General features: G+C 37.3%; 1 protein-coding gene across 2 annotated transcripts in view; it reads left to right on the top strand.

Moving 5' to 3' along the window:
- Nucleotides 1-17,500, top strand: part of LOC115213810 (probable phospholipid-transporting ATPase IA) — a 509,671-nt gene that overhangs the window by 115,666 nt on the left and 376,505 nt on the right. Inside the window, exons 1-2 of one of the 2 annotated variants that reach the window (XM_036504660.1) lie at nt 11,752-11,761; nt 12,249-12,252. The exons of the other annotated variant lie outside the window; for it this stretch is intronic. The gene's annotated coding sequence lies outside the window, so the exon portion shown is untranslated. Of the gene's footprint in view, nt 1-11,751; nt 11,762-12,248; nt 12,253-17,500 lie in introns of those variants that run through there. 2 annotated transcript variants of the gene reach the window in all.

Below are 17,500 nucleotides of genomic sequence, written 5' to 3'. Positions count from 1 at the left end.
ACCTTCAGAGCCTTGTCAGCCAAAGAACTGATTGTAATGTTGACTGGTCTCAAGCCAAATCAATTATTGCATTTAATTCTTTGTCTGCCAGTATATGTCTGGGTAGGGTATAAACATAGAAAATCATATACATGCACAAGCATCATCATCATCATCATCGTTTAATGTCTGGTTTCCATGTTGGCATAGGTTGGATGGTTTGACTGAGGACTGGTGAGCCAGAAGGCTGCACCAGACTCCAATCTAATCTGGCAAAGTTTCTACAGCTGGATGCCTTTCCTAATGCCAACCACTCTGAGAGTGTAGTAGGTGCTTTTACGTGCCACCAGCTTTCCACACAAAGTTTAAAATCACTAGTACACTTCTCAGGTGTACTTTGCATAGAAATTTTAAAACTATGACACTTATGTACTTTGCATGGAAAGTTGTAAGTTATTAATGCTTTTCACAAGTCCACATTTTGCATGGAATGCTAAAACATTGTTTTAACCCTTGTGTATCCAAAGCATCTTCATAAGTTTGTCCTAAATCACCATGGTTATTTACAGACTTTTAGTTAGCCCTTGTACCATACATTCTGAGTAATATAAAGCTTTCCTTCATAAATCCCAAGATAGTCTGGTGAGGGAAAAAAAATTGAAAAAAATATGATGTAGGGACACCAGGGAAATATGTCTTGTGCATTACATGTGATACACAAGATAGGCAAGGGGTTAAAGTTTTAAAAAATATATACAAAGTCTATTGCTTATACCTTCTTTTATTGATCATACCTTTATTTTTTTACTTGTTTCAATTGTATGACTGCGGTCATGCTAGGGCACCAACTTGAAGGGATTTAGTCAAACAGATCGGTCCCAGGACTTATTAATTTTTTAAGCCAAGTACTTATCTTGTTGGCCTCTTTTGCCAAACTGCTAAGTTAGAGGGACATAAACACACCATCACTGGTTGTCAAGCAGTGGCGAGACGATACACACACATACCAAATCCACTCACAAGACTTTAGTCAGCCTGAGGGCAATAGTAGAAGACACTTGTCCAAGGTGCCACATAGTGAGACTGAACTCAGAACCGTATGGTTGGGAAGCAAGCTCCTTACCACACAGCCACACCTTTGCCTATGTATAAAAATTTTATAAGTAACACATTTTTCAAGAGACTCAAGTGTTTATACAAATTTTCTCAAGTTTTGAATTATATTTTTAAAAAACACTAAAAACAAAATACATTGTGCACTTAGACATTCTTTGTGCAGCAGCAGCTCATTTTGGTGGCGCATGATTTAAGAACCTTTAACCTAAACTGTTATCTACATGAACCAACAATGGTGCTTCTAAGTGCATCCATTTTTTAATAAATGCTTTTCTCATCCAAAGTATTTTCATAAATCTGTCCTAAATGTCCATGCTTGTTTTCAAACTTTTAGTTAGTTTCTGTTTCATATGTTCTGAGTTTCATAAGTCCCAAGCTTCTCTTGTGGTTGAAAAGATTTGGGTATGTATATCGTTTGTGGAGTTGTATGCCTAGTGGTTAGGGTGTTGGACTTATGATCATAAGATTGTGGTTTCAATTCCTGGTCTGGGCAACGTGTTGTGTTATTGAGCAAAACACTTCATTTCACATTGCTCCAGTCCACTTATTGGGTAAAAATGAGTAATCTTGTGATGGACTAGTGTCCTGTCCAAGGAGTAAGTATATAAACATCACAGAAGCTGGGAAACTGACCCTCAATGAGTCAATATGGCTTGAGAAGTGTGCTTTATCTATATATATCATACTAGGGGGTGCCAAAAAGTTCCTGGCTTTGGGTAAAAGAAAATATAGGAGGATCAGTTAATTATTATTTTACTCAGCATATTCCCCTCTTAGATTCACACACTTATTGCAGCAGTCCTTCAGTTTTCTAAGCTCTGTAAAAGCCCTTGGAAGGTTGGGCCCTCAACTAGGCTTTTCACAATACTCTTAAAGCCTGGAACTTTTCCGCACCCCTCACATATGATGTACGGAGACCAGGAAAATATGTTCTATGGGATACACATGACAAGTAAAGGGTTAAGATAGTAAGATGTGATTTCAGGGAGATGTGGTGCTCCCTTGTTGACTTGCTTAATGCTTCCTTGTCAGAGTATGTTACAAAGGATAGACTGGTGACCTATCTCAGGAGAGAGTTATCTCTTGTTTGCTTAAAACACTATGAAAATAGACATAAGCAGTGGTGCTTAAAAGTCTCTCAGGACATGCAGAAGCAATGTGTTGGATATCATAAAAGTGCATCTGAATATCATTTTACAAAATAACTGACTCTGAATAACAACTGAATAGCAACTCTGGAAGATTGAGATGATTTGTTCAATCTATTAACATTTAGGCCATCAATGTTACATGCATCACCTCCACTGCCACCACTATCAATATCATTATGATCACTGCCACCATCACCACCAACACCACCACCACCACCACCACAATCACCATCATCATGATCACTGCTACCAGTACCACTACTACTACTACTACTACTACTACTACTACTACTACTACTACTACCACCACCACACCACCACCACCACCACCACCACAACCACCATCATCATCATTCTATGATAATTTCCATGCTGGCATAAGTTGGCCTGGTCATTGCAGCCAAGTCAATGCTTATTGAGAGCAGTTGCTTACAATATTTAAAATATTATAAATTTAATTATGCTGTTGTTGCTTAGATCCAGGTCAACCTTGATGTATAAGGGAGAGTCAAAAATTATATGCACTCTTGTATTTTCAATGTATTTACACAAAAGCAGGGAATGAACATGTACATCATTTTTCAATATAGTCTCCTCCCTTTTTGTTGCGCTTGGTCCAGCAGTCCACAAGCTTGTGTATTCCCTCCAAGAAGAAAGTTTTCAGTTGGTCATGCAACCATTTATGCACCGCTTCCTTCACATTTTCATCTGTAGGAAATCAACGACCTCGTAAACCATCTTTGAGTGGTCCAATGATATAATATTCAGAAGACCAGAGATCTGGGCTGTTATCAGGGTGTTCCAGCACCTCAAAAACCAATTGATTAATGGTTTCAACAGTCTAGGTGGCCATGTGTGGGCGTGAATTGTCATGCAACAACAAAATTTCCTGTTGATTGTGTACACCTTTTTCAGAGAAATCGGATCACTGCTCTTTGTTTTTCTTTGATGCACATTGCTAGTGGAGTGGCTATGTTTAAACTGTAAAGCCAGAAAGAAAGATGATACAATCAGGCTGAAACTTTGATCACCTGACCACAATAGTACCAACTATAAGCACGTTTGTGCAGAAGGCAGTGTGACAATAATAAAGATATTTTATGGTGAAAGTGCAGATAATTTTTGACTTCTCCTCATAGATGACTTATGGTCAAAAACATTCCTCCATCCTTGATCATTTCATCTGATTCTTTATCTATAACTATATTGTGGTATGTGGAGGTGCAATGGCCCAGTGGTTAGGGCAGCAGACTCACAGTTGTAGGATCACAGTTTCGATTCCCAGACCAGGTATTGTGAGTGTTTATTGAGCGAAAACACCTAAAGCTCCACGAGGCTCTGGCAGGGGGTGGTGGCGATCCCTGCTGTACTCTTTCACCACAACTTTCTCTCACTCTTTCTTCTGTTGGCCTGCTCACTTAGCCAACGGGGTGATGTCATTTGAAGGCTAAAACAATGCGAAGTGCATTGTGACCAGCGATGTGTAGCAACGTCTGATAGCCTGGTCGGTCATGGTGATCACAGTGATATTGTGATATATGAGGTCTGTTGAAAAGTAATGGGACTGGTGTCACAAGCAATTTATTTCAATTTCAAACATCAATCTACATGGTTTCCCCTTCAAAGTACTCCCCTTGAGTCTAATGCACTTTTGTGTCCTTCTCTGCCATGCTTCTATGCAATACTGGAAGGATTCATCTGAGATTCCCTTCAGCTCCATCATTACAGCCTTCTTTGATGGCCTCCATATCTTCAAAATGGGTTCTCTTGATGATCTCTTGAGCTTGGGGAAAAGAATAATGTTACATGGAGCAAAATCAGGGAAATAGGGAATTTGTTCTAGTACGGAGATGTTCTTCTTGGCCAGGAGCTGCTGGATGCTAAGGGTATTGTGAGCAGGTGCATTGCCTTGGTGAAGCAGCCATGATTTGTCTTGCCACAACTTTCATCTCTTCTCACGCACTGAGCAAAGCAAATGCCACAGGATCTCTTTGTAGACTTGCTGGTTGATTGTCTGGCCTTGTGGCAAGAACCCACTGTGGACAATGCCTCTCACATCGAAGAACATGATCAACATGACCTGACTTTTGACTTTGTCTTGCTTTCTTTGGCCTCAGCGATGTCAGAGACTTCCACTGATAGCTCTGGCACTTGGTTTCCAGGTTGTACTTAAAAATTCATGTCTCACCCCCAGTGATGACTTGATGAAGCAAGTCTGGTTCAGTTTGAAGACATTCAATGATGCCCTGTCCTGACACACCTGCGCGTAGCACTCCTGATCATCATTCAGCAGCATTGGCACCATTTTTGCACAGATTTTCTGCATACCCAAATCTTCACTGATAATCTTCCAAGCACTGTCCCTTTTCATGTCCAGCTGACTTGCAGTCATCCAAACAGTCAACCAACAATCACCAAGCACCACCTGCCTTACCTGCTAGATGTTAACCTTAGTCCTGCTTGTTGAAGGCCTCCCACTCCTGGAATCATCTTCCACCTCTTCATGTCCCTCTTTGAACCTCTTGTGCCACTCAAAACACATATGCTCAACATGGTGTTATCTCCTCACACTTGCTGAATCATTTCAAGTGCTTATGACTGAGTTTTCCCCAACCAAACCAAAAATTTCACTTATTCATTGCTCAGTGTTCATCATTTGTTCCTTAGTGCTCATAGCTCAACAACCTGAAAATGAGATGTTAACAAAAGCATGTGAAAAGATATGCAATGGTTGCAGAAAGCTAAGATTACAGTTATATACTCCCAAGATACCATGTTAAATGGTAACACAATCTGCTTATCCCTCTTTCACCCAGTCCTGTTACTTTTCAGACAAACTTTGTATGTCCTTTCTCTTTTAAGATGGTAGCATACGATTTGGATGAGATTTGGTTGCTATTTCTTGTGGGCCAACTAATTATGTAACAATATTCTCGATGGCTTGTAACATTTGATATTTCATAATTAATGAGTTTATGTAAATATTAATGTTATTTTTTTTCATCTCTACAGATGAAGCTAATGATGCGGTAAATTAAAATCTTAGTATAGTTGTACATTTATAAACAGAGCAGAAAATAGTTTGAAATAGATAGAAGGAGTATATTACTAACCCATTATATAAATATGCACCCTTGATCGATGTGAAAAACATTTATATTGCAGTAAACAGCATTGCCTTTAAAAGATTGATTAGCCAATGCTGGCCTAAAAGTTAACTCTATCTCATATCTGATGAAATAGAGCTATGATCAGAAGTATTCATGCTGTGACCATCACTTTCTAATATATTATCCAGTTTGCATTTTCTGTTTTTTAAGAGAGTAGGGTCTGATTTGGAAAGATATTTTTGTTGCTGTTTATAACAAATTGTACATTAAGAAGGACTGGATAATATCTCATCCAGAGGTGAAATTTTACAATTATCTGTTGAACCTCTGTAACAAAAAAAGTCCTCAACAAGTATCCAAGAGAAGATACCACATAAAAAGCACTGTTGCTGGTGCCACCTAAAGAGGACTGGCACTGGAGCCCATTAAAACTACTGGGGCTATGTAAAAAATACTGGTGCTGGTGTCTTAAAAAAGCACCCAGTATACTCTGTAAAGTTGTTGGCATTATGAAGCCATTCTAGAGCAGACAATGGCTCCTGGTGTGGACCCTGACCTTACCAGCTCCTATCAAACCATCCAACTCATGCCAGCATGGAAAATGGGCATTAAACGATGATGATGATGATTGTAAGACCAAAATGCTAAAACAGTTGCTGCACATGAGTTATATATCTATAGTGATGACATGTAGCTTAGTGGTTAGAATATTCAGTTCATGAATGTAAGGTCCTGAGTTCAATTCCCATAGCACATTGTGTCCTTGAGCAAGACACTTTATTTCACATTGCTCCAGTTCACTCAGTTAATAAAAATGAGAAGTACCTATATTTAAAAGGGTCAACCTTGTCACATTCTGTGTCATGCTGAATCTCCCCAAGAACTATGTTAAGGGTACACATGTCTGTGGAATGTTCAGCCACTTGCACATTAATATCATGAGCAGACTGGTCCATCGGTTGAATTAAATGGAACACTTGTTGTTGTAACTAACAGGGTGCCAGTTGTGTCCCTGTGAGCTTGTAAATTTAAAATAACAGTGAATGAGTGATTGAGATGGATTGAGTTGGTCTGAGTGTAGGAGATATAGGCGCAGGAGTGGCCGTGTAGTAAGTAGCTTGCTTACCAACCACATGGTTCTGGGTTCAGCCCCACTGCATGGCACCTTGGGCAAGTGTCTTCTACTATAACCTTGGGCCAACCAAAGCCTTGTGAGTGGATTTGGTAGACGGAAACTGAAAGAAGCTTGTTGTATATATGTATATATATATATGTATTGTGTGTATATGTTTATGTGGCTGTGTTTGTCCCCCCAACATCACTTGACAACCGATGCTGGTGTGTTTACATCCCCGTAACTTAGCAGTTCGGCAAAAGAGACCGATAGAATAAGTACTAGGCTTACAAGGAATAAGTCCTGGGGTCAATTTGGTCGACTAAAAGGCACTGCTCCAGCATTGCTGCAGTCAAATAACTGAAACAAGTAAAAGAGTAAAAGAGTAATGGGTAATTCATATAAACAGAGGTACTTATAAGTTGTAGCAGAAAAGGGAGAAAGTGAGGAAACTGTGAGAAGAATATCTTTGTTGTGGAGCTTATCTTTCTTTGTTAGCTTGTGAAAAAAAAATACCTCCTTTGCATATCTTTTATCATTTACTTGCTTCAGTCATTGGACTGTAGCCATGCTGGTGTACCACTTTGGGGGTTTTAGTCAAACAAATTGACCCCCAGTACTTATTTTGAAGTCTGCTACTTTTTCTATTGGTGTCTTTTGCTGAATTGCCAAGTTTTGGGGATGTAAACAAAGTAACACCAGTGTCAAGTGGTGTGGGGGAAAACACAAAGGCATACACATACACACACGTACACACACATACATTCATACACACAAGCACACATGCATATACATACACATACAACAGTGGGACATGCTGCAGTCCTTGGATCTTCAGATCCTGTCAAAGTCCAACCAATGCCAGCATGGAACTTGGACATTACATAATGAGGATGATGATATATTTCACAGGATTCTACACAGTTTCCATCTCCCAAATAGACTCACAAGACATGGATCAACACAGGTCCACAGTAGAAGACACTTGTCCGAAGTGCCATGCAGTGGGATTGAACCCAAAACAATGTGGTTGCAAAACGAGCTTCTAAACCACACAGCCATGCTTGTACCTATATATGAACATCATTGGGCAATTAATCATCTTCCATTCTTCCATTTGTGAAACATCTCCAATCAGATGAAGCAACATACTAACATTCTTCAAAATGTAATGGTACCCATAGCTTTTGTAAATATGAATGCTGTGGCCTGCTGTGCTAACCTTGGATCATAGTGTGACCTGATGTTCTTGTGGAGACCTATTGAGTCAAGTACGTTAACACCAACATCAAAATAAAAATCTAATGGAAGTTATAGTTAAGATACCTGTGCCGGTGGCACGTAAAAAGCACTGTCCGAATGTGGCAGATGCCAGCGCCGCCTGACTGGCGTCTGTGTCTGTGATACGTAAAAGCACCAACCAATCGTGGCCATATGCCAGCCTCCTCTGGCCCCTGTGCTGGTGGCATGTAAAAAGCACCCACTACACTCACAGAGTGATTGGCGCTAGGAAGGGTATCCAGCTGTAGAAACACTGCCAGATCAGACTGGAGCCTGGTGCAGCCTCTTGGCTTCCCAGACCCTAGTCGAACCATCCAACCAATGCTAGCATGGAAAACAGACGTTAAACGATGATGATGATGATGTCCAGAAACACATAGAAATAACTAGTGTTTTACTCCACTTAACATTGCCCTATGTTTAAATGACATTCATTTGGTCTTAAGAGCATTAAGTATTACTGAGAAAAGTAACTTTTACACACTCATTCACTCACCCACTCATCACCACCTCCACCACCATTCCAACAACAATAACAATAACAGCAATGACCACCACCACCACCCTCACAACAACAACAACAGCCATTGCAAACACAACATAATTGTCTTTATGCACGGTGTGGAGAACATGTGATATGAACAATTGTTAAAACTAACTGTTGATGCTTTGAATTGTTACAATGCATTGTTGAAAGTACTCATCTGGAGCTGTGTAATTATGTATGTTAACCATGGATAAGGAGCGGGGGCTTCCTAATGCACCCTATTTACATTATTATTTCAATAGGATTCTCATTCTATTTTCTTACAAAATTAATCACACACACACACACACACACACACACATATATATATGTATATACTATAATAAACTTCAGTGAGTATTTATAGTTATATATATATGTTCTTTTATTCTTTCATTCTTTCACTTATTCCAGTCATTTGACTGTGACCATGCTGGAGCACTGCCTTTAGTTGAGCAAATCAGCCCCATTACTTATTCTTTGTATGTCTAGTACTTATCCCATTAAGTCTCACTGTCCTATAAATAGGACACTAAATGAGAACATTAAATAAGCTATAACACATTTTAAAGTAATATTCAGAAATTTAGGTACTCTGGGACTTAATGGGTTATTCTATCAGTCACTTTTTGCTGAACAGCCAAGTTACTGGGATGTAAACACACCAGCATGTCGGGGGACAAGCACAGACACACAAACATATACACACATATGCATACATATTTCTGTGTTCCTTTCTGTTGAAGAGCATAGGCTCGAAACGTAAAAGACTTTCTCACTTCCCAAGTGTTAAACTAATACATCTGTTTGTTGTTTACATACCTGTCTTCATCTTTTGATTTTTTGTAAATTCTCACTCTCTCTCTCTTTCTCTCTCTCTCTCTCTCTCTCTCTATATATATATATATATATATATATGCAATGGGCTTCTTTCAGTTTACATCTACCAAATCCACTCACAAGGCTTTGGTCAGCCCAAAGTTATAGTAGAAGATACATGCTCAAGATGCCATGCAATGAGACTAAACCTGGAACCATGTGGTTGGTAAGCAAGCTACTTACCACACAGCCACTCCTGCGTATATATATATATATATATATATATATATATATATATATATATAGGGAGAATTCACAAAAAAAGCTGAAGACAGTTGGTGTAGACAACAGATGTATTAGTATAACACTCAGGAAGTGAAAAAGTCTTTAACGTTTTGAGCTTGCGCTCTTCCACAGAAGGGAACACAAAAAGAAACAAGGAGAGGAAATAAAGAGAAAAAATATAGAATGTGTAGTGGCTAACGATCTATCGTGGTGAATGATAGAATATATATATATTAATTTCTATTTTGTCCTATTAACAAGTAATAGTAGGGGGAAGGGGTTCAGAAGAAAGAGAAGTAACTTCAAACAGGATGGAGAGAGTGAAAGGTGTAGTTGTGCTAGGTAAGTTGGAGTGGAGATTGACAGGAGTAGACATGAGAGAAAAAGTGAGGAAACAATGAAAGGAAGACAGAGGGAGAAAGAAAAGCAAATGACAGGAAGGAGGAGTTATTGAGTAAAATTAAAAAGGAGACGATAATGGGAAGAGAAAAATATCTCAAAATCTCATATACACATGCACAATAACCCATACACACACACACACACATAACATTCTCTCTTGATGACTCCTTAAGCTTGCTAGCATCCAGCATGCAGAACTTTCAACTGGTAGCACTTGCATCTACAAGTTGTTGGCAAAAAAAATAAATTATGATAAAAATTTTTCCCTTCAGTTCATGAAAATTCTGTTTTCAATCAAATACATACCAGCACTCTCTCTCTCTCTCTCTCTCTCTCTCTCTCTCTCTCTCTCTCTCTCTCTCTCTCTCTCTCTCTCCCTCTCCCTCTCTCTCTCTCTCTCTGAAAATACCTAACACCTTGTCACCACTGTCTTTATCTCTCTTTGCAGCTCCATCTCCATTACCCCAACCCACTCTTTCAAGATGCAAGTAATTATGTAACTCCTCTACTGTAAGAAAGCTGCCCTAACCTCCTCTTCCCATATTTTAACTTCTCATCGCCTTGCATGAATCTGTCTCTCTGTTTCCAGTAGCCCCACTCAACCAAAAGGGAACTAAGTCTTGCAAAATTTATAGCAACCTTACTAGTGCTGGAGTCATGGAAAACACACCCAGTGCTCAGTAAAGTGGTTGGCATTAAGAAGGTTATCTAGTTGCAGGAACCTTGCCTTAGCAGATACTGGAGCGCAACGCAGGCCTCTGATCCATTGGATCCTGTTAAACCATTCAACCCTTGCCAGAATGGAAGATGGACACTAAAGATGATGATAGTATATATTATATATAGATACCTCCATATGTAAACAGATATGATACAAATGTGTAACATGTTGAATCATATATGCATATAATCATGCCTGACTAGATAAGTTGTTCGGCAAAACTTAAAAGTTTCTGTCATGTGGTAAGTAGCTTGCTTACAAACCACATGGTTCTGGGTTCAGTCCCACTACGTGGCACCTTGGGCAAGTGTATTCTACTATAGCCTCGGGCTGACCAAAGCCTTGTGAGTGGATTTGGTAGACGGAAACTGAAAGAAGCCTGTCGTATATATGTATATATAGGTATATATGTATGTGTGTGTATGTGTTTGTGTGTCTGTGTTTTTCCCCCCCAACATCACTTGACAACTGATGCTGGTGTGTTTACGTCCCCGTAACTTAGCGGTTTGGCAAAAGAGATCGATAGAATAAGTACTAGGCTTACAAAGAATAAGTCCTGGGGTCGACTTGCTCGACTAAAGGCGGTGCTCCAGCATGGTCACAGTCAAATGACTGAAACAAGTAAAAGAGTAAAAGAGCAATAAATCTGACTCCACTCTCAGTATTACATCTGCCAATCAGTAACTGTTCTGTTGTTTTTCTTAAACTTGATTTAAGATAATAAACTTGATTTAAGATAATAATCACAATTAAATATTTATATCTAAAACCTAAGATATAATTCTAGTTAAATAATATATTTTATAGCTAGTAATGTACAAATTTGACTTACATATAGCTACTAGCTTAAAAGCCACACTCTGTGCAGACATTTAAGCAAGCTCCTGTGGAGGGCTAATTGGAACTTCAGCCTAAAACTAAAGAGAGCTAAATAGCATGACAGTAATATATAATGACTATATGTCCTGGTGGAGTTTGATCAGTGGTTAAGGATGGATGAGAATTAATTCTGTAATGCGATCGTTCTATTGTTCCAGTCCCAAGTTGAATTCCAACTGTTGGCCAATTTGTCCCAAAGTTCTTATCTCAATGTAAAATTAAAGAAGCAAGTGTCATTTATCTCTCTCTTGATTTCTGATATCATTTGACAAATGCCAACCAAGATGGCATGAATCAGCCAAGCTTTACCTGCTAGAAATAGCAATCCAAATGCTTTTGAATCAGATCCCAATGTTGGATGTTCAAGAACCAAATGAAGTGCAGACTTTCAATTCCAGAATCATCATGATTCCAAAAAGGTTATATGTCTACATAGAACAAATGTAGTCTGAGATACAGGAACCCTGGAAAGGTAGAATTTCACATTTATCATTATAGAAGTCACACTAAAACATTGTAGGGACTACACTCATGTATAAACTTACATAAATACATCGTCATATATGTCATGATTTTCCATGTATATCATCATCATCATCGTTTAACGTCTGTTTTCCATGCTAGCATGGGTTGGACGGTTCAACCGGGGTCTGGGAAGCCAGGAGGCTGCACCAGGCTCCAGTCTGATCTGACAGTGTATCTACAGCTTGATGCCCTTCCTAATGCCAACCATTCCGTGAGTGTAGTGAGTGCTTTTTACATGCCACCGGCACAGGGGCCAGAGGAGGCTGGCAAACGGCCACGATCAGTTGATGCTTTTTACATGTTACCAACACAGATGCCAGTCAGGTGGCACTGGCATCAGCCATGTTCAGATGGTGCTTTTTACGTGCCACCAGCATGGGTATCACAACTACAATTTCCATTTGTTTTTTATTTTGATGTTGATGTTGACGTACTTGAATATATAACATATTTGTACATGGAGAAAATACATACAAAAAACACAACAGTACATATTTGCAAAAAAGGTGAAGAAAGCCTTACTAATAACCAAAACAGATATGTAAGTATATCCCCAGTGTGGCAGCATAAATATTTTGTCAGATATCACTAGAGACAATGACAATTACATACAATTAAATGATGATATCTTTCTGGGCAGTTAGTTGCATTAAAATTTTGGCTAATGATTCAGTAAGTTTGTAAGTGAATCAGGTATCATCATCGGCGTCATCATCATCATCATCATTTTCCATGTTTTCCATGCTGGCATGGGTTGGACAGTTTGACAAGAGCTGGCAAGCCAGAAGGCTGTGCCAAGCTCTATGATCTTTTTGGCATGGTTTCTACAGCTGAATACCTTTAAACCCATTTCCAATTGCATTATTAAATGAATGTGTGTGTGTGTGCATGTGTGTGTGTGTGTGTATGCTTGTGTATGTATGTGTGTGTGTGTATGTGTGTGCGCGCATGTGTATGTGTGTGCGCGCATGTGTGTGTGTGTGTGTATTCATTTGCGTATAAAACATTACTAAACTGCTTTTGAGTTGAAAAATTTCTCCTGAATGTTTAACTTTTTAAATGAGTATGCTAGTTACACTAGTAGAAATAAAGATTAACATGGAAAAGCATAGATATATTATCTCTTCACAATCACCTAATGGTACTGGGTTTTTTTTACATGCTACAGAAAATGTTTTCAAATATTGTAATCATATAAATTTAAATATATTTGAAGAACATTATACATAATATAAGTATACCTGATAGTGACATCAGTGGGTTTATAATATTTTACTGTTCTATTATGCCAGATGCTGGCAGAAAAATATCAGATTTTAAAAGATTTAGTATTTTTGTTTGGAAAATATGTTTTCAAAGGATTCTGTGGTACAAAGACAGCAATTAAAAAAAATTTATTGGTATTGTTTAGCATGTGATAAGGTTTTCCAAAATATATTGTTGGGGTTCCTAGAAGATTTTAAGGCCATATAAATGTGGATAAAGAGGCAGTGATTTTCTTATTTGTGTTTGAAAAAGAGTGTTTGTGTTGGGTCAAACAATTTCTAAAGAATTGATAGTTAATATCTATTTATGAAAGGAAAATAAATCAGAAGAGTAGTATTAACTATTGGTCAATCTGCAAGTTTCTTAGCTTGGTATTTACCTTGTAATGAACTTAAATTTATGTTAATGCAGTAATAAATAATTAGATATATTTTGGCTGATCTGTTGGAGATATAGTATTTAAGACCTTTAAGTCTTTAACATTCAATTTCTTCTGTTTTGCTTATTTTGTGCATTCCTTCTATTTAAGGTTTAAAACTTGCAAATTTCGACTACCCATATGTACATTGACAAATCGCCATGCTAAGAATTCTACGGACCCCTTTCCACCCACATATACACACACATGTAAGTAATAACTGGCACACACATACACACACACATACACACATTCCCTTCTCATCATAGCTACCTATTTTTTTCCACACATATATCCCTTTTTGATGTGCCCTTCCCACCATAACTACCTATGACCACCTCCTTCCAATATTAAATCCCATTAAGTTTCAAATTTAAATGACTTTTAGGGTTTCAAATATAGGCATAAATAATATACCCAAACTCAAATACAATCCTTGTTTACCTACAATAAATTAGTATTTATAGAATCTTTTTATTCCCTATCTACATTTTTCAACCAAATTACTAAAACAATTAGCATAGATAGATCTCCCGCCTCCTCCTCCTTGGGTTATGAAATGAGTGTTTGTGTTGGGTAAAGCCACTTTTAAAAGAATTGGTAGTTATTCCTATATGTGAAAGAGTAATTAAATTAGTGTGCATGGGGGACTAACATTAATTGTTGCACAATCTACAAGTTCCTTAGGCATTTTCCATTTCTATTTATAGTATATTCTGTTTATTGATATATAATGTTTATGGTATTTTACTGTTTGTTGAATGCAATGCTTACAGTGTATACTGGTTAATGATTTATACATATATATTCATTATTATGTGCTAAACATGGGATGTTGTATTCAATACAATTAGCTACCTAAGGAATACTAAGAGCAAAATACATTGAAGGTGGTGATCTAGTATATTTCTAACTGTAATGGATATAACGAGCAAAAATATTACATAATCCAGTTCCAGGCAATGATAAAATATTGGTAATCATCACAATCTTCCATATAGAAACAGAATTATTGATCTTTTCTTCTGTTAGTTGCTCGCTATCTTTTAACTTAAATTCCTGTTGCTAAATCTTTCACCTGGTTAATGGACTCAAATGTGGAGATGGAATCACTCTACATACATGAGTAATTTTATAAACAATACACACACACACTAATATCAGTGATATTTTGATATTTTAGCAACTCTTACATAATATTACAACAATGATTGCAATTATAGTTATGCATAATTATCAGCATAGAAGCATAGAGTATGTAAGAGTACATTTTGCTTTATTCATCTGTTATAGCCTATTCTGATATATATATATATATATGATGGCGCATGGCTCAGTGGTTAGAGCGTCGAGCTTACGATTGTGAGGCTGTGAGCTCGAATCCTGGACCAAGCTGTGTGTTGTGTTCTTGAGCAAGACCCTTTATTTCACATTGCTCTAGTTCACTCGGCTGTAGAAATGAGTTGCGACGTCACAGGTGCCAAGCTGTATCGGCCTTTGCCTTTCCCTTGGATAACATTGGTGGCATGGAGAGGGGAGGCTTGTATGCATGGGTGACTGCTGGTCTTCCATAAACAACCTTGCCCGAACTTGTGCCTGGGAGGGTAACTTTCTAGGTGCAATCCCATGATCTGTGTCGTGACCGAAGAAAGTCTCAGATATATATATATATATTATATATATATATATATATATATATATATATATTATATATATATATATAATACAAAATGAGAAAATGGAGAAATATATCTAAATCAATCATCAACCATCAGATAATACCCAATCAATACTTTATTAAACCATTACACAATAGCAATGATATTATACATTAATATAGTACAAATATAACAAGACATAGAAATAGAAATACATTTACATTGTAGCTGACAGCTGTTTCGGCCGTGAAGACAGGTATGTCCCATTTAACCTATTAGCCATATAAAGCAGGTATAAATGAGACATTAACAAGAATATCTCACGGCCTCTTCAGAGAATTTAATGCAAGTATGAAAAAAATTTACATATAAATATAAATATGTGTGCATACACACTCATATTCTTACATATATATATATACACAATAATACAATATAAACAATATTGATCAATATATATATATATATATATATATATATAAAGGTGCAAGCATGGTTGTGTATTTAGGAAATTGACATTGTAACCATGTGGCAACTTGGGTATGCATCTTCCTCTACAACTATGAGCTGATTAAAGCCTTGTGAGTGGAGTTAATAGATGAAAACCGAGAGAAATCTTGTATGCATGAATGTGTGTGTGTGTGTGTTTCCTTGCCTTGTCATTGCACACAAATTGTAAACAGTGATTGCCATAAAGCAATGTTGTTTATTTTGACCATTGTACTGTTCATGTTTGAAGTACTAAGAAAAATATTACCCTTCTTGGAAACAGGTGAAGGTAGGTGACAGGAAGAGCATTCGGCCATAAAAGAAATCTGCTTCAATGAATTCTTTCTGACCCATGCAAGCATGGAAACATAGATATTGAAACAATGATGATGTATATAAACTCTCTTTCTCTTTCTCTATCTCTCTATAATTCTCTATCTTTCATACATACTCACTGTAATTAGGGTATTTAGGAAATTAAATGATTATGCATATAACAGGAAAAATCGGTTGCCTATAATTTTTATTCCTTGTTTCCTAAATACCAACAAAAATAGATGTCAACAGATCTTGTTTGTAAAATTATGCAATAATAATTATAGAGTATGGGTTTTGTAAATGTAGGTTAAGTAAAACAGACTTCAAACATAGAATATGACACTGAAATGACTACAGTGAAAAGCATCAGTTCTTGTTTTACAACATCAATCAAGGTAAAGTTTACATAATTGTGTTTGTGAAAATATACATCGATAAGTTAAAGAGATTTATATTGTAAAAATGTTTTATGGAAAATGTACATTAATATATATATATATATATTTTTTTTTTTGTGCTTTACAAAGTCAGTTTGTTACTGTGTGTGGAAAATGTTGCGTGTCACTGTAATTGGAGAATATCTGGAAGCTGATAAAAGGCCATCAGCCAAGAGAAGCGTCAGCTAAATGTGCATTTATTTAGAATTGTTAAAGGTATCCTGTCGAGGTTAGGCCAAGGCTAATGTCTAGCTAAGGGAAGAAAGAGGAGGGATGGGAGGGAGTGTAGCTTACCATAGCTGCAAGTGAGAGAAGAAGAAGAAGACTGAACAACTATTTGACTAATATGGTATTAAATGAATAACTTAAGAGAAAACCAGTGAACTGGAACAAAGTTTCACTTGCTTAGCTGAAACTATCACTTCCCCACCCTACTCTCCAACGAACTATGAGTTTCTGATTGGATAACATTTTTGATGGTATAAAATTTCTGATTGGTTAAAATTACACACATGATGACTGTGAAACTAAAATGTTGTCTGCATGGGACTGTTATGGCTACATCCCTTAGATTTATACATGTTTGGTTCAACAAGCAACTAGATAGTCAGTTGAGAAATTTAATGTTGGCTTCAAATTTTGGCACAAGGCCAGCAATTTCGAGGAAGGATAGTATATTGATTATATCAACTGGTACTTATTTTAACGGCCCCAAGAGGATAAAAGGCAAAGTCAACCCTGGTGGAATTTAAACTCAGAACATAAAAACTAACAAAATGCCAATAAAAATTTGGCGTGGCATGCTAATCTTTGGCCAGCTCACTTCCTTATTGAGCAATTTAATGTTGATGTGTGTTATTTAACTAAATGTGTGGCCAGAATAAGGTGGCAAACTGGCAGAGTCTTTTGATCATCAGATAGAGTCTCTGCCTTACAGGATTTGTTCTGACATTCTGAGTTCAATTCCTGCCAAGGTCAGTATTGATTTTTTAGCTCTCTCTCGGCT

The sequence above is a fragment of the Octopus sinensis genome, linkage group LG7 (assembly GCF_006345805.1).
Source record: "Octopus sinensis linkage group LG7, ASM634580v1, whole genome shotgun sequence".
Lineage (NCBI taxonomy): Eukaryota > Metazoa > Mollusca > Cephalopoda > Octopoda > Octopodidae > Octopus > Octopus sinensis.
Note: the sequence above shows the minus strand (reverse complement) of the source record. Positions and strands in the feature narration are given on the sequence as shown.